Genomic DNA, 18,653 nt, shown 5'->3' on the forward strand with positions numbered 1-18,653 from the left:
TCTCTCTCTCTCTCTCTCTCTCTCTCTCTCTCTCTCTCTCTCTCTCTCTCTCTCTCTCTCTCTATCTCTCCACTGAGAAGAGACTTCTTTCCTTGTCCTTCAGGTACATGAGGCCTCTCAAAAAACCACCTCCTGCCTAAGGTGACCTTCATGATGTTCCTGGATCACTTTTTATGGCTGTGACAAACATTAGGACTGAAAGCAGCTATTGGAAGAAAGGGTTTCGGGAAGCTTACCAACGACAACCCAGCACTGAGGGAAACCAGGGCAGGAACCTGGGGGCAGGCACTGAAGCAGAGGTCATGAAAGAGTGATCACTGGTTTTCTCGCTGGGCTCACATTTAGCTGTGTTTCTTACAACTTTCAGGATCACCTGCCTAGGAGAAGCTCTACCCACAAAGGGTTGGGTCCTCCTGCATCAGTCAGCAACCAAGAAAATACCCTGCAGACTTGACTACAGGCCAGTTTGGTGGAGGCATTTTCTTAATTGAAGTTCCTTCCTTCCTTCTAGATACCCTAGCTTGTATCAGATTAACAAAACAAGAAAAAAAAAAACCCAAAGAAAGAGAAAAGACTCTAACTCCCCCCCCCAAACAACAATAAAAAGCCCAAAGCAAAATAATAAAGTTACTAATCAGAATGGTGACCTAGTGACAAGCCACTGTCCTCTTCAGCTGCCTTGCTTCTCCAGTGATTGACAGTCACTACATCCATTTCTTTCTCTGTTTTCATTCTCTATAACAAATCTCCTTTTCACACGAAACTTAGAAGCTGCACTGTCAAAGGTTTCTAAATCTTAAGCCTCAACTTAAATGTTTTTCGTTGTTGTCTGTTCTCTCCTTAACAATTACAGAATGAGGCCTTAATTTCTTCAGAATCTCCTTAATATCTACCTTCTGGGAGCAGTTTTCTTATTAGTGAATAAATAACTCCCCTTGGAATTTTTGATAATTCTCCAAAATGCAAAATGTATTTTGTCACAATTGCAACCTCTGTCAAATTAGTTTTTGGAGGCTAACTGGATATTGGCACACAAAAGAGTCCCACAATAGCCCAGAATGGAGAATAACAAATGTTTATAAACTCACAGAAAGGGTAGTGATCCACAGTCCTCTGCGTGCGCTGAGAAGTGGAACCGAATCCTGCAGTCAAGAGGCCCACCTGTGCTTTTTGTCTGAATTTATAGTACATGAGACCCAAAGTAAGCCAGTATCTTAAATGTTATTGCTTGAAGGAGTTTCCAGAGCACTTCCCTCTTTTGTCTAAATAAGAGAGTTCTAAGCTTAATTCAAAACTATATTCAATAAAAACAAATATCAGTTATTGTCCCTGGAGAAGAAGAGGCAAAAACATACATAAAAATTAGAATTACAACCAGCGTGAACAATATCAAAGAAGAAACACTAATCCACGAGCTACCTCTCCAGCCCCATATTGTCTATTCCTATGTAATTTTATATTACTTTATATTACTAAAACAATGATTCCATTTTCCTCAGAAAACAGTATGATATAGCAATGTGTGACATTCTCTTGTTCTTCTAGTTTTACTTCTCCTAGTTTGGTCATATAATCACTGTCCATTATAAGACATTTGAACTTGACTGGCAGGCAATAAGGCTTTTGCTCTTGGACGAGAGATGTCATTGGCTGGAAGCCTGACTTCAGGAAGAGGAGCAAGCTCTCTTTTGAGTGCCTTGAAGCCAGATAACATTCACTGCAATTGAGGCCATGAGGAGGTAGAGATAATCTCAAAAGAAATGCTTGGGTCCTAGTGATTCAATGCCAGCTCTTGCCAAAGACATAATGTCACTGATATTCTCTTCTTGTCATAATGTCTTTTTTTCTATCTTCTATCTCACAGTAACATTCCCTAGTCGTGGAGATGATTCTTAGAGACTTCTTTTGGAAATCTTCAAGCGTTGTGCAAGTCCCAGGGGACATCTGCACTGGGGAAGGTCATGATGTTTCCATCACGATATTTGTCACTTTTAACAACCCGTTTCACACATGCATGCACTGGGGACATCTTTTTAAACTAGTATATTTTAATCTTTTCATAAGGGCTCAAAGACGTGACTTATCTTCCTTAAGTATACAGAACTAGTGAGCTATAAAGCTGGGATTTAATTCAAAGCCTGTCTTTTGTCAAAACCCATGTCCACACAGTGTGTCACCGTATTTATATCACTCCGCTGTACTTATCTGTATCTCTTTGCTGCTTAGAAAAATCCTCAAGCTCCTGGACATTCAACCCCAGCACAGGTTGACAAACAGTTTCAAAGTTTTGTTTAAATGTTGCCAGACATCCAAGGCAGGGCTATGGATTTTTTGACAAATTCACAGGAAGTCTGTCAACACAGGTGGCTACTAAGCTACAGCACAGTTAATAAGAAGGGAAGACAGACATGGTTTCTGCTAAGGAAACCTGTACATCATTCGGTGTTGCATTTATATCTCCTACAATATTAGTAGAGGACTGTCAAAATAATGAGGAAGAATGATCAAGGTGATACTTTTCTGCTGGGACAGATAAAATAATATAAGAAGATTTCAGGATAAGAAAGAGACCTATCATTTGAAGTAATGGGACAAGATATGACCGAGTTGTCAAAATGAGTAGGCTGTAGATTTGGTTGAGTTTATCTTTCAAAAGGGAAGAATATTGAATGAAGGGAAAAGTTAAGAAAATAATCTTTTAGCCAAGGGTACAAGGGGAGCAGTGTTTGAGATTGGGGTGCATGAACTGTCTAGCAATTATTAAATGGTAAGTTCAGGCATCTGGGTTGTGTTTAGTTCATGGATCCGTATGCTTGAGTCATGTGGTGGATCAGTGTATTGGCTCTCATTCATACTTCACATGGCTTCCTTTCGAGTGCCTGAAGGTTACCATTAGTTTTCGTTCACCCTGTGCCGACCACTTTTTGCAGAAATGGTTGTGACCCATCAGTCTCAAACTCTTTATTATTGTGCCTGAGCATAGTGTCCAGCACCTTTAAAAAAATTTATTTCATAAGTCATACAAGTTTTAAGGATGATGTTATGTCTCCATATTTCCTGTTAAAATTTGTTACTTGAAGGGGCTATGGGGAATCACTATTATTTTAGATGTACTGATTAATTCCAAGTTAGACCTTCATGATTGCTGGCTCTTGGAGCATTTTTGTAGATGTTCAGTCAAACACAATTCCAGTTATGACTTTAAAGTGAGCTTGTAAAGGTCAAGCTCTATATGAATTGATTTTAGAACAAGATTATCTGGTTAGGGATGACCCAATCCCATAACCCTTGTTAAAGGATGAATGATTTGTTTGACTGGTCACAGAAAGCTTACAAGGACCATGAGCTTCAGTTATCCTGAAAGAAAATAGACATTTTAGTGAATTGCCCACACAGTGGGTCATAGAGCTCGGCCCTGCAAACAGGTTATAGGATTTAAGAACATCTATGGTTGATAGTCTACAGAGAATGGGGCTTCCTATTGTCCATACAACATCTGTAAGAAATGAACCCTGACATTATAAAGAAGCTAAGAAAAGATCCCCGAGCCCCAGATTAGAACCAATGATTTACCCAACTTCACAGCTGTGTCAGGATAATATCAGGAGTGGAAAATTCAGCCATTGTGTGTCCATATTTGTGACTGACAGAAACTGTGAGGGAACACATTTGCTGTGTTATAAGCCACTAATTGCTGGTTTTTATACAGTATTAGAAAACTAAAATGAATGTGCTACTTGCAGATTTTTGGACCTTCACTTTTCCAAGTGTGACCTTGGTGGCTTTTAAGAGGATTTCCTCAAATTAGTCAGACTCTGGAATCAGTCAGACAGTCAAACAGTTACTTGATCACAGATAAAGTCAGTGATATAATTGATGACCTATAGAAAGCCCAAAGTGGTGTGGGAGGTCCTTCTGTCTATGTGTTGCCTTTATTGGTTAATGAATAAAGAACTGCTTTGAGCCTATGGCAGGTAAGAACAGAAATAGGAGGGGAAAGTTAGGCTGTATGTTGGGAGAAAGAAGGGCAGAGTTGGATAGAAGCCATGGAGACACCGGAGACAGATGCTGGGAACTTTGCCGGTAAGCCACTGCCACCTGGCAATACACAGATTAATAGAAATGCATTAAATTAATATGTAAGATTTAGCCAATAAGAAGCTAGAGCTAATTAGCCAAGCAGTGATTTAATTAATACAGTTTCTGAGTGATTATTTAAGGGCTAAGTAGCCCAGGTGGCTGGGAACCAACAAGGAGTCTCCCTCCTCCAAAAACAGAGACTACTTTTAGATTCATTGTCTTGTTTGTTTGATTTTTGAGATAGGCCTAACTGCGCAGGTTTCAGGCTGGCCTATGCTTGTCTCAAACTTACAATTCTCTTTTATTAGCCTTCCAAATGCAAGGATTACATCCACGAGCCATCACATCTGTATCATTTTAATCTTTTTATGAAGTCATGTGACACTTTGTTTCTTAATGAACTAGAGATCCCATAACAATGTGTGGAGCTAAAAAAAAATCCCTGCTACCCAGCAAAGGTAATGCTGTATTGAAATAAATGTTGCTCATGGGTTTCCAGTGATGCTGACACAAACAAGTTTTCTTTTACCAGGCATATAAAAACATAGCAGTATTACTATGTATAGTACTAATACTTGATCACAAAAATAAATCATTGTGCTACTACTGGTTTCTGCATTTTTCTATACTGTAATTTTAGTGTATGGAGTGTATTCCATTTACATGAAAAATATGGGCAGTGTTAGCCTACATCACATCTGGCCTTTACTGCATCTCTTGACTGTATCAAGGATACACATTACTGGACCAACCTAGACCATGTAGGCCTGTATAAATACACTCTGTGAAGTTTTCACCATTGAAAAACTACTTAGTGACACATTTCTCAGAAGGGATCTCTTTCATTAAGCCATGCATGACTGTACTTTTTTATCACAAATATTTGAATACAAATAAGATCATTCTATTATAAATAATGTGTTTTTCTTGATTGCTGATCCCCACAGCAAACCCTTATGTTATTAGGAACAGACTCATGTGCACTCAAGTTCAAGGTTATTTTTAAGCATCAACAAATTAGTGATCATGGTATATGCCAATAATAATTTCAGATGCAGAAGTTAATAGATTAGCTCAGCAGATTTGTTGATAAGTTGTAGAAATAGAAAACAGTGAGTAAAACTACTGAGTACTTTTATTCCAGGTACAGGGGGACCATTTAAAAATGTACACCTATCCATGTTCTTAATATTAGTTGTGTGCATGCAGCACAATATAAAATGTTGTTGAACAAAGATACAATTTATTTGGTTCTTGAGGGATGTCAGCCTGAGATAGAAAAGCTACAAATTTCACAGAACAATAAAATGCATTTGGGAACCAGAGCACTGAAATGTAAGATGTGTATCTTACATCAGTGCTCATTTGGAGGACCATGGGGAGTGTGTCTTAAAGAATATGGCAATATACTGAGTGATACTGTCAGGAAAGAGCACCTTTCGGGCTGTTTTTCCTGGTGGAATCAGTACTAGGGAGTAAAAGAAAACAGCAGGTCTTGTTTCTACTGTCACAAATCTATAAGCAACTGTAGAAATGTGGAAACCTTCCTCTCCGTGATGCCTGACTGGGCAGGGTTCATGGAAAGAAAAAGAAGATGGATGGCAGTATCTAAGGGGACCAAGAAAGTGAATGAAATAAAATTACTCTGAATCCAAATGAATGGTTCCAGAGAAATTTCTGCCAGGATTCCATGCTTGAAGAAAGGCAGTACAATCATAAAGTGCAGATTTTAGTATTTTATTTCTTAGAATTTCAAATATACATTATTTTTAAGCTTCTGTATATGCATACATCTGAATGTTGAACATATGCCTACTCATAATCATAAGTGCAGATTTTAAAGCTCAACCATAAATATCTGAAGGTATTTCTATGAATATCCACTATAGTCTTTATGCTGATGAATATTGAAAACTTGTAGGACCTGACCATGTACACATGGTCCTCCATTATTGAATATAATTTGTACTTGAAAGCAAAATGCTTAAAGCTTTATGTAACCTGGATTTAAGTGTTTAGTGTGTGTGTGCACATGTGCATGCAAAGGTGCTATGGTATAATCCTTCTGTACATTGTGAATGCATATTACTCTCATTTGTTAATAAACAGCTAATTGGCCAGTAGCCAGGCAAGAAGTATAGGTGGGACAGTCAAACTTAGAATACTGGGAGAAAGAAAGGTGGAGTCAGAGGAGTCAACAGGAGAGACAGAGAACAAGACATGCTGAAGGGCAGGTAAAGCCATGAGCCACAGGGCAACATATAGATTAATAGAAATGTGTTAATTTAAGTTGTAAGAGTTAGTTACTAATAAGTCTGAGCTATTAGCCAACCATTTGTAATTAATATAAGCCTCTCTATGGTTACTTGGGACTTGTAGCCGATAAAGAAACATTTACCAAGACAAATGTTTGTACAAATGTGTGCTTGTGTTTGTGGAGGCTAGAGGTTTATGGACATGGCTTCCTTAATAGCTCTCCACTTTGGCTTTTGAGGCAGGATCTCTCACTGAACCTGGAACTTACTGATTCAGCTAGACTGGATGGCCGGCAATTTCTAAGGGATCTACCTGTCCCAACCTCCCCAGGATTAAGATTATAGCCCTCTGCCAGCACACCTAGCTTTTAAGATGAATGCTAAGAATATGAACTTAGATTTTCATGCTTGTGTGATGAGCCCTATCCTGACTGAGTCAACTCTCTATCCCCTAAACTTTAATTTTACGTATTTGAACTGGTCCATTGCTTATAGCTTTGCATTTGTGTGGTTTAGTATTGCACTCCACTGAAAAGCACCTTGGGATACTTTTTCGTCAAAGGTGCTATAGGAGTTTATTTGTATTGTGCTCAGAGTAAGTGTACTTCTCTCCAGATTGCGAGCACAATCAATAAGATGAATGAGTTTCTTGAACTCATTTAGTGCTTTGCCTATAACAGTCCCATTACCAAGTCCCCTGTAACTTAGCAACTTTTCATCAGGGGTGGCCTCAGGACTGAATAAGCAAGCAGAAAATACATTTCCCTACCCTGGCACTTCACATTGTACCTGATGCCTCTGGCAAGCTAGGATTCAAAGTAGTTCTTATTGCACACATCTCTTCACTTCCCTTTCCTAACAGCTTTGTACTTTACAATAGCAGTTCTGTGCTATAGCTGGAAGAGTTGAGCATTTGAAAGCGACCAAGCTGGATCCGAAAATCCAGTTCCACTCAGAACATTTGCTCGGCCTCTGCATCATGAAACTCGCTAACCAGATTGCCTTCTCTACTGAGACATTTTCATGGAAAATAGTTTGTATTGGTTTCCTGGTGTGTGTGTGTGTGTGTGTGTGTGTGTGTGTGTGTGTGCACCTTGCCCAAGGGACCATATCTTGACATAGACAGAGAGGACTTATAATTGAAAAAGGAAACCCCGAGCAGAGGTTCTGTGGTTAAGTTGCTGAAAGGGATAGATTAATTGAATTTAGTCCACTAGAATGATTTCCCTAGAAATTTAAAACCTTTCCTATATAAAAGTTGAAGCTGGACTGGAACTTCCTTCCATGGAGAGAAACAAGCTGGATTTGAGTGTAAGTGGTTTGAAAGAGATATACCTGGACAAGTACCTTGTGCAGAGCCAGGTGCTCCTTGGTAACACACACATTTAAGCAGGTTGTATTGACTCTAGCAGTCAAATTTGGCCAAAGTGGTGCCACCTGCTCTCTTCAGAGACCCAACTGGAGAAGCCAATTTGGTGGTGTTGTGCTTCCCAGACTTTTTTTCTACATAGTGTTCAAGATTCTTTGTCGTGGTTGGAACCATGGACAAGACTTTTTTTTTTTTTTAAATCTATGGAGAATTATAAATTTTGATAGGAATTTAAGATTTAGTTGTCATACAATTTTCAAAAGAGGCAAGTGACTTTAGATAACTTAATATTTCCATTTTATAAATACAAGCACACATAAATAAAGTATTTTGACAAAGCTTGTCTTAACACTGGTATTTTTCCTTTGTTCCCTTCTCTCACATCTTTCCATTGCCACATGTATTATTGTCTTGCAAAGCTCTGTCTACCCTCTTTACCAACTTAGGGTAACACCTTTATTCCATTTTTTTTTTTTAGCACTTACACTACCACATGTGGAACTTGTCTATTTGCATATGTAAATTTATATGCAGATAATTGAATTTTCAGAGAATCTTTTGTAATTATTTAAAATTTTGTATTTTATTACAGGCATTGTACCTATTGTTCTTATTTCTCCCTTATAATAAAAATACTTCTTAGAAAGTCAGTACGGGCAGCAACTCCTTCTGACTGGCTGCACAGTTTCTAAAGAGTGGATTGACATTTGCTCAATGTTTTCACTGGTGAATACTCTTTGTTTATTCTGATTTATATTTTTTGTTCAGTGTAAATAAAACTTCAGTGAGCATCTTTGCCAACTATAGCTGTCCTTCTTAAAGGAAACATTCCTGGAAATGACCTTGCCAAAAGAAAAGGCATGTTTTAAATTTTAATAGGGCAACCATATAAAAAGTACATTGCTATGAGAATTTTATGAGTGTTCTTTTCACCTTCCCACAATAGGTTCAGCCCTCCTTCTAAATTATTATATGCTTGGGTCTACAACTGATATTGTATTTTTACCTGAACTTGAATTTTATGACAACCAGTCGCTATAAACACTTTGAAAAATACCTTCTAGTCTAGTAGAATTGCCTTTCTAAGACTTGATTGTACATATCATTTACCGATTTTTTTCTATTGGTAATCCTGTCTCTTCCATATGTAGAAGTTTGTATAAATTATAGCTAGCCATTTAATTGGCATCACTAAAAAATAAATATATATATAGCAAATATATTGACATTTCAGGTAGATTTTGTTATATTTTAATTTATTGAAAGTACCACTAGATATGTCTGCCTTACTAGATTTTCTTAACTAATAAATTCTTCTCAACATCTAGAGTGTTTTATAGCAAATGTTCAAGATAAAACTTTATTTTTAAACATATATCTTTTAAACAGCTTGTAATGTTATAGGTTTCCATTTTTTATATATACCACTCATTTTGTTCATCCCTCTCTCCCTGCTTCCCTGTATCTCCATCCTTTCTAGTCCAGTGTCTCCTGTCTCTATCTCACCTATGTGCTACCAGCCTCCCCTCACACAGCCTCCCCTCCTAGCTTCCTTGGTTTCTACAGGTCCACCAAGCTAAATATAAACATCTCAAGATTGAAAGCCGGGACCCATAATGAGAGACAACATGTGATATATAGTTTTCTCTCTGGATTTGGGCTACCTCAGTCAGGAGAGCCCTTTCCAGTTCCATTAATTTACCTACAAATTTTATAAATTCAAATTGTTTATTTGAATTCAATTGTTTATTTGTGCGAGAGCCCACAGATATAAGTCTGTTCCACCTTGACTGGAGATCAGAGAGTTTGAATTTATTTTAGCTCTTTCAATGTTGTTGACAAAAGATGTGGCTACCAACAAGAGATTCTGACATAGGGTGTGGTTAACTAGTATTTTGGGTATAGAGGTGGATTTGCTGCACCTGGACCAATGGTTGGAGAATTCAAGTCTATTCCGTATATTATGTTACTGAAGTCTGTTGCCTCCTCCATCCCCTTTTGGAGTGAAGTACATAAGCATGTGGAAAATAAATGAGGATGGCTTCTGTGTGTCAGTCTCTTATTTCTCTCATATATCTTTCCTTTTTCTTAATAATTCTAATCCTCATTTCTACCCTGGAACGTATGAATTTCATCAAGGCTGGTCTTTGACGTATGTAGCACATTTTCAGTACTGAGTCATCTGATGATTGGTGTTAGAATCTATGAAAAGCTATATGGAACTTTACTATCATATGAAACAATTAAAATTTGTCTTAAAAATTATCATGAATAGCTGTATAATGCATCTCCCAGAAGGCATCACTTACCAAGCAAAGACCCCAGTATTACATTTGGGACATTTTATTATGAGCTGTTGATCAGGGAGGCCACAGAGGTGCCACATAGCCATACAGGTTTTTTCCATGCCTCTTGGTTTTCTTGCCAGTATTATAAGATATTATGATTAAGATGCCACAAACCTTGGCTACAAGATATGGAGAATTAAACTGGAACTGACCTGGAAAATTCTTTTCTACTGGCTGGTTTGCATAGTGACAGAGGATTCTGTTTAGGCTTCTAGTGGAGATAAGGCGTGAGTGGTCTTAGTCAGCTGTTAACCTTGCAAATTACAATGTCAGCCTACCAGGAAAGCCGTGCTCACGGGTGTAACAGTAACACTTATACTGGGCCTGTATAAGCCTGGCTTTGCCAATAGATAAACACGGATCAGGGAGAGGATCATGGTGCCCTCTCCTTTCCTGCTAAACTGTGGGTTACTGATAGATTCTGAGGAAGGGACAACCATTGTCCTCAGTTGAATATGAAATGGTGAGTCCACCAAGTTGCAGTGATGGTTCCAAAACCAAGGTGATGAGGATGGTCCTGGTAAATATCAGTGGGTCACGAAACAAAACAAAATGACCTGAACGTGGGAAAGCGACTTCTGGGGAGGTGTGTGACAGAGGCAAGAACGACAGGGTTGGGGGTTAGAGTAAACAGAACGCACTGAATACATGCGGGAAACTGTTGAAAGACAAATCTAATTAACACAAATGTGTATAGAATTCTTGGATACCCTTTATGGCAAATGACTGGAAAGTAAAAATTTCAAAGAGAACGCTTTTCATTCTGTAGCACAAGGTTTTGTTTCTAAAATGTGCTGTTTTATTAAGGACTTATAATGAAACTTGCAAAAAGCAATACATCAAATTTATTATAGTAGTTAAAATTCACCGTATGTGTTAGCTCCCACCTCCATGAAAATGTGGACGTTTTGCTCCAGCTCCGGTAAGTCCATGGTAAAGAAACCCTGCTGCTTTAGTATCCTGCAGTACTCAGAGGAGTCGGTTGGATCTTAGACTATTAGAGATGCAGGAGGGATATGGGAAATGGGTGACAAAGAAGGGCTGAAGATAATCAAAGTATGTCGTATGCGTGTGTGAAAACGTCACAGTGAAACCAACTTCTTTATTTAGTATCCATGCTCATAAAAATATACTGTCCTTCACCGGCCTCCTTGCTCTTTTCCAGTGGCTTACCCGTGCATGGATCTCAGTGTTTTCATTTGTCAGGCTTCTCAAGGCAGAATTATAAAGTATACTTAGGAGCTGGAGGGATCTGGTGGTTAACAGCATTTACCAGTCTTGTATTGGGCAACTCACTACTACCTGTATCTCCAGGTCAAAGAAGATCTGACACATCTGATGTTTATAGACACTGACACACCTATGAGTGTGCATGTGTGCACACTAATGAGATAGACATTAAAAAGAGAAGAACATTTAGTGTCTTTACTTTGCCATCCATGTGGGAGTGTGTTTATGTTGGCTATGGTGTGGAAAGACGGAATTCTAGTTTCTTAAGTAATCTTTTGGAGGTTATTGTTAGTCTAGTGCATTGCTAACAGTCTATTAATTCACTTTCACAAATGCTCCTCAAGTTACACTGCTCATCAGCAACTGTTAGAGCTGCTGTTGCCAGTCTTTGAATACATCTAGGAATTTGTGTGTGCTTGCCTTTTCTGATATTAACTGGGAAGGTTTGCTTCTAGTGCTGGTATTGAGGAACTCCAGCTAGACAATTGCTGGTAGAAATGTTCTTTAAACCTTAAACAGAAAAAAGAAAATAGAAAAATGTCATTTTTTTTCTCTATGCAAACAGAAATGCCAGCGATCCCACATAGCTCTTTTTTTTTTTAAAAAAAAAAAGTTTTAAAAGATAAAGATGCGAGAAAAAGGAAGTTCATGGGAAAATAAAGGCTTTTCTGAAACGTAGCCACAAAGGAAATGTGGAAGTGTTTTCCTTTCAAGGGATGCTAAGGGGACGACTAATTGAGACTCAGGGGCTGTTTAAAGGGTTGTTAAGGCATCGAAGCCTTATCCTTCTGAAGAATTTGTACTTGAGTAGACATAATTTCAGGCCCTAACACAAGCTAAATCTAGAAAGTGTGTAACCAGAGGGGTCCTGGACAGACAACTATAATATGCCAGTGTTTAATACCTACACTGTGATTAAATTAAGTTTAAGTAAGCTGCTTCCTTGAACAACTAATAGTTTAGTGTCAGGGAGGTTTTGATTCATAGTGAACATGAATTTCTGCAACTGAATAACAGCATCTCTGTCTATTACCTCGACAACTTTCCCTAACTGCTGTGAAGAGCAGTCTTTCTTTTTGGAAAGACAAATATTTGGTAATTTTTATTTGCACAATTAAATACCTCATTCAAGTCCTTTTCCAGAACAAAAGAACAATCTGTCGTGATATAAGTGTCTTTAATCTTAAGTAGATGGAACATTTCACTTAGGTTTTCGTTTCTTTCTTCCTCTTTTTTCAGCTGTACTCAAGGTTCTAAGAAACTCATACTGTGTTGAAATTCTCTCTTTCTCTATCCAACTGTCTCCTTAGGTAAGAAAAATAATTGATCCATTTTGAGATTAATTCCATGAAGGTGACTGTGGAAGGTCAAATATCTTTCTTTATTAAACATCTCCTCCAGGGTTATTGAGTTATAGTTGACAAATAGAAATAATACCTGTAAAAAGTATAAAACATGATATTTTGCTATACATATTAATTATAAATGATTACCACAATCAGACATGTGTGTGTATGTGGGCATGTATGAAGAATACATTAAGATACCAGTTCTGAGCAAATTTCAAGTGTATGATGAATGCATATGTGTTAAGTATAGTTATCATACTGGATTTACATTCTGCATATCATACACATCCAAGAATTGAACATTTTTACCCATTCACTAACACCTTCTTATGCCATAATATCCTATGACATCTAGTGGTCACCATTTAATCTCTAAGATTACGAAGTATTTGTTTTTCCATATCTAGCTTATTTCTTTTAAGTCTTCCAGATTCAACCCCACATGTAATGAGTCTGTATGTAGAAAACACCACGTACTCACTAGCTTTCTATTATAGCAACGGAACACTTAAGTTTTTTTTTTTTTTTTTAATTTTTCGAGACAGGGTTTCTCCGTAGCTTTTGGTTCCTGTCCTGGAACTAGCTCTTGTAGACCAGGCTGGCTTCGAACTCACAGAGATCCGCCTGCCTCTGCCTCCCGAGTGCTGGGATTAAAGGCGTGCGCCACCACCGTCTGGCAACACTTAAGATTCTTAACTTCTAAAGGGAAAACGTTCCATTTATTTATTTATTTATTTACTCTTTACTGTTTCAGAGGATTCATTCTGTATTGATTTATACTATTTCTTAGGTGTTATGGGAATGTAACATCTTACAGTAGTAACACAGGGAGAACAGTCAGCTCACCTTGTCACCAACCATAAGCAACCCAGACAGAGGGCAGCCTTGGGCCATCTCCAGGTTTATTTTGGAGCCATGTTTTAAATGTTATGAGGACTTTCACAAGGTCACTCCTGACGTATCTCCTGATAGCACCACCCTAGAGACTAAGCCCCAACACCTGGACCTTTGCAAACTCTCAGTAGGCAAACTATAACACACTCAGTGCTGAGTTACTAATAGTCACTAATCACTTAATTTTAGCTCCTAAGAACTTAAGATGTCATAATAATAAGATTACAAAAGTCCTTTTGTTTGGAGGGTGCATAAGACATGAAACAGGAGTTACCTAGGTCACTCTGATCTAACACAGCCAGTTTCTAATGACTTACTGAAATCACAAAGATAATAAAAATCCCATTAAAAGCTATTTCCCGCAAGTTGTAATTCTTACCTTGAATGTGTGTCCTAAGTGAGCCGTGACCAATCAACGATCTATTCAATTCTTGGCAAATTGATGCAATTGTAATTTCCAACTTACTGTAATACCATTATTTAAAAAATTTATTTTATTTTTTTGTCTTTTAAAAATTTATAAAACCAGACACCTTGGATGCATAGGGGAGCACTTTTTCTTAGCAAATATAATGTTTTCTGGGCTCTAACCTCATTTATATACATATACCACACACATGTGCACGCATGTGCACAAGCATACATACACACACACACACATACACACAAATATAATAAAGATTAAAAAACAGGGTGGTGGATATAATTGAAAGTTATCTTCTAAATGGGACATTCCTTTGAAGAAATGAAGTCTCGCTTGCTGCCTACTCACTCAGAAGCCCCCAATATCTCCTTCAGAAATATATACTTTCCCCCAGAGTCTGAAGAGTTTTTGACAACATCTACTTCACAATAACTCCATCTCCTAGTCTAACTCGGTGATTGCTGTGTGGGAAGTCAACATAATTACTAAATCACTAATAGTCAGTTTCAATGACTAATCCAAATCCATCTAGCACATTCCAAACAGAGAACCACTCTGTTGTGCAGCGTCAGATGTCACATGGCAGACTTTCGTTTGAGGTGAACACATTGTAAGAAGTTGACTACATTTCTAAATCTCTTCAAAACCTTTACAAGTATATATGTAGTTTAAATGAACCGTAAAATTATAGTTTGCAATTTAGACTAGAAAATGCTGCTTAGTTTTTTTTTTTCTTAGATGAATTCCAAAAGTAAGTGACCTGGAGCATCCAAAATTACTATTTTTGTTACCCAAATGCTCTTACAGAATCCATTACTTTTCTCTATTTATCTGTAAAGTAGTAATAATAATAATTTTTATCTTATGTGCCAAGTGTAAAAGCAATGTAAATTTTGCAAGTGGGAAATGCTATTAAAAGCAACCTCTTCCACAGCATGTAAGGTTTCATGTGGTTCTCCAATGGGAAGTGCAGGTGTTAAGTTTGCCTTGACATCTTTTTGTGGTTTTAAATTTGTTCTGTCTCATTTTGCTTTCATTATTGACCTTACTGATTTCAAGACAGCAAGAGTTAAGTCTTTCTCTTCCTAGGCTTCATATTAAATTCTGATGAGGTCTCTGTGCAGCCCACATTTTATTAGCTCTTGAGTTGTTATAGCTAAATACATTGGGTCAAACTTTTTATATACTACACACATTCCAGCAAAGAACTCAGTAGGAGACTCATTTTGCCGACTTCTTCACTGCTTGCTTATCTACTGTGATAAATACCCTTTCAAAAGATTAACAACGTTGAATATTTGAAATCTTAGATGAGGTGATGCAAAATTACTTTGAAGCACAGATTTTGAATATTTAATAGTGCATTAGTGAAGAAGCCAACCAACCAAATAAAAAACATCTGATTTATTATTTTGACAGATCTCAAATCAGAAAATTCATTTTCAACAACACTACAGTCTTTTCATTTGCACCATTATGGTTAAAGTCTGCCAGTAATTCTGTTATAAATCCTATTTCCAGGGAATCTATTTGGTAATAAAATTAATTCTGATGTAAGACAGTTTTCAGTGATTCTATAATAAACTACAAAATCATAGTTACTAAATTCATATGATTTCTGCAAACTTTATTAGCATTATCATTTTTAAGTAACTATAGGGATTAAAGATATTTTTTCACTAGGCATGTAAAAATCCCTAATAAGTGATATTATTTGCTATATTGCTGGAGACATAAAAATACTTGGTATACTTTCTTAAAATATATTCTGCATATAGGAGTGCATACCTTTAATTCCAGCATTTGAGAGGCAGAGGCAGGTAGATCTCTGGGAATTTGAGACCAGCCTAGTATAGATAGTGAGTTCCAAACCAGTCAGAGCTACATAGTGAAACCCTAGGGGAAACAAAAGGAATAATAATCCGAGAATAATTGCTTTACTGTGTATATTTAAATCATAGAAATAAACTTAAATTGCTAATGCAATATAATAAATATAAAATATGCATATTATATAATGCATTTTTGTATATCTAGTAGATGTTATTTGAAGTTATATAAATATTTATGAAGTGCATAATTGTGTGCATACATTTGCAATGCTGATGTTAGTTTTTGTAGAACAATCCTCACACAATAGCAGTAACAGTTTACTTAGTGCTACTTAAAGAGTCATGCATGAGAGAGACAGTGAGGAATTTCTCATCTATATAATTGTCCATGGTCTAGCTTAGAGGAGATTGTCATCTTCAACACTTAGATTTTGAAATGGAACAGGAAAAAGCAGAAAAAAGAGTATGAATAAGAGGTCTCAAGAACAAATGAGTAAATATTTGTACCAGATAGAACTATGAAGTGTAACTTGCTACTTGAACTCAGATTTGAATGACCAGAATGCCTAATAGCAATGGATACGGTGAGTGAGGTTTAGCTCTTTCACAGCTAGAAAATGAGAACCTGGGTTTAGAAAGACAGTTATTAATCTCAACCACAATATGGATTATTGTTTTGTAGGATTTAGGATTGGGTCATACTGCTTAATGTAACTTTTCATATAAAATCGAAGTATAATGTCTATCATTTCTGTAGGTTATTATCTATCCTGGGCAAATGGGTATCTAATCCAAGTTTAAGGAAGGGTAGATTAGAAACACACACACACACACACACACACACACACACACACACACACACACACAAACATATCAAATAGAAATGCAAAGGTAATCTTTTTCCCTGGAAGTATTGATCTGAAAAATAGTACTTACTATGATTGACCATGTATGTGTGAGAAAACAGTTATCTCAGAGCGGACTACAAACTCCATTATTTTGTATATTTACTGAAAAATGGAATATAAAATGAACTTATTTCATCAGGGTTTTCAATACTAATTGCTGTTAAGCTGATCTGAGTCATTTGACTAGAACAGACCACTGCCATACTGTCATGCGCTACTCTCAACTTCCAGGACACCTGAATCTTTGTTCTCCTCTGTAGCCTGTTAGAATCATGGTAGTTACCTGGAATCATACATTAATTCCTAATTGAGAAAATGCCAAATTAACGAGGCATCTCTTTCCTTTTGTATGCCCTGTTGCCATGTGTAATTAAAACATGATCCTGTTGAATTCAAGAATTATGTCTCCAATACCTGGACAAAAACCTTAATTTTAGAAAAATACACTTTGGCTGTTGATACACCTTACAGGCTTTTGGGTTTGTTTTATTTCTCAAAACCAGCATGTCATTGTTAATGGATTCTGCAACATTTTCAAGTGACTGTATGTATCAGTAGTGAGTATCACTGTGGAGAGAAGATTATGGTTGAGTGAAGGAATGTTTGTGTATAAGCTGTTCACTTTTGAACAGGAAACTTGGGCATAAAAATACAGGTGTGGAATGGGGGTTGAATTGCAAAGCAGCTTGGTTACTGGTTGGAAGAGCATTTTCCCTTTGCTTGACTATGCCAGCTCTTCATTGGCAGAAAAAGCCTTTCCAGAGATTGGTAACAACCAAATCAAGATTTCGGAAATGATTTGAGTTTTCAGAGCACAGCAGTAGGTGTACTTCAGGAGGCTCATGAAGTGTTCCTGGCCACTTAGTGTGAGGGTGTCAACCTGTAGTCATTACCATGGCTAGAACAAGCTACTGGGGCATTGGATGCAGTCAGAAAGTGGTTACATGGAGGTTGTTATGGAGTTCTGTATTAAATTGTGTAAAATACTATGGTTTAACTTACTCTCTTGGTAAGAAACAGTTAATGTGTGGCTTTTCTACCTCGGCAACTGCACTTGACATTCAAGATGAAGGTAAAGTCACTCTGCAGACCCCACTGATGTGAACATGGTTGCTTGAGTGGCAAGTTGCAATATACTAATACAAGAGTGTGTGAGATCTCTTGCCTCTTAGATACATGTTTCTGTTCTGTGACTTGTCAAGTAACTGGGTTCTAGAGTTTATAGTAAGTTTGTACTCAAGTTTTTTACAGTCCACATGGTTAGGGCATGATCCAGTTGCTTAGCAGTTGGGACTACTTTATTGGGACATAATATTGGCTTCTTCAAGGGTGAAACTATAAGCCAACCGCATTGTAACTTAAGAGTTTCTCCCCAAAAGTAGAGCTGGCAGAGAATATACTTTGTGCATTTATGATAGCTATTTTATATATTGGAGGGTCAATATTTTCTTACTAAATATTTTATGTTCATAAATGTGTAATTTAGAATCTGGTTGATAGCTTTCTAAACAGATTGTGCTTGTTTGCACAGTGGTAAAACACTGGGTATTTTAGGCCTTGACTAAGGTCTCATTCTGTCACATTTTAACTAACCCTCTCACTGATAATGCAGACACCACTGACCCCTTTGTTTGTAAGGATCCAGAATAAAATAACAAAAGTTTTCACCAGTATCCCCCATTGCTATTATCCTATTCTAATTAGCGCAGCTTTTTCTTTTTATGTATTTTGGCTGGTCTCAGGGTATTTTTTTTTCTTTAGAGAAAACAATACAGATTTTCTCTATCTTCTCCCTTATTTTGGGAGCTTTGTGTGAAGTTGTGTTGTAAAGGAGCAACCCCCAGCCTGTTGGACCTATGCTAATTGAAGTGGTGCGGGGCTACATGTAGTTATTATTCTTGATGTATCTATTCTATATAGATGGCCTTGCAGGGGGTTTTACATTTATTGTATTGATGTTTTCC

This window comes from Alexandromys fortis, unplaced genomic scaffold (assembly GCF_014885135.2).
Source record: "Alexandromys fortis isolate MF-2015 unplaced genomic scaffold, M_Fortis_MF-2015_v1.1 scaffold_32, whole genome shotgun sequence".
NCBI lineage: Eukaryota > Metazoa > Chordata > Mammalia > Rodentia > Cricetidae > Alexandromys > Alexandromys fortis.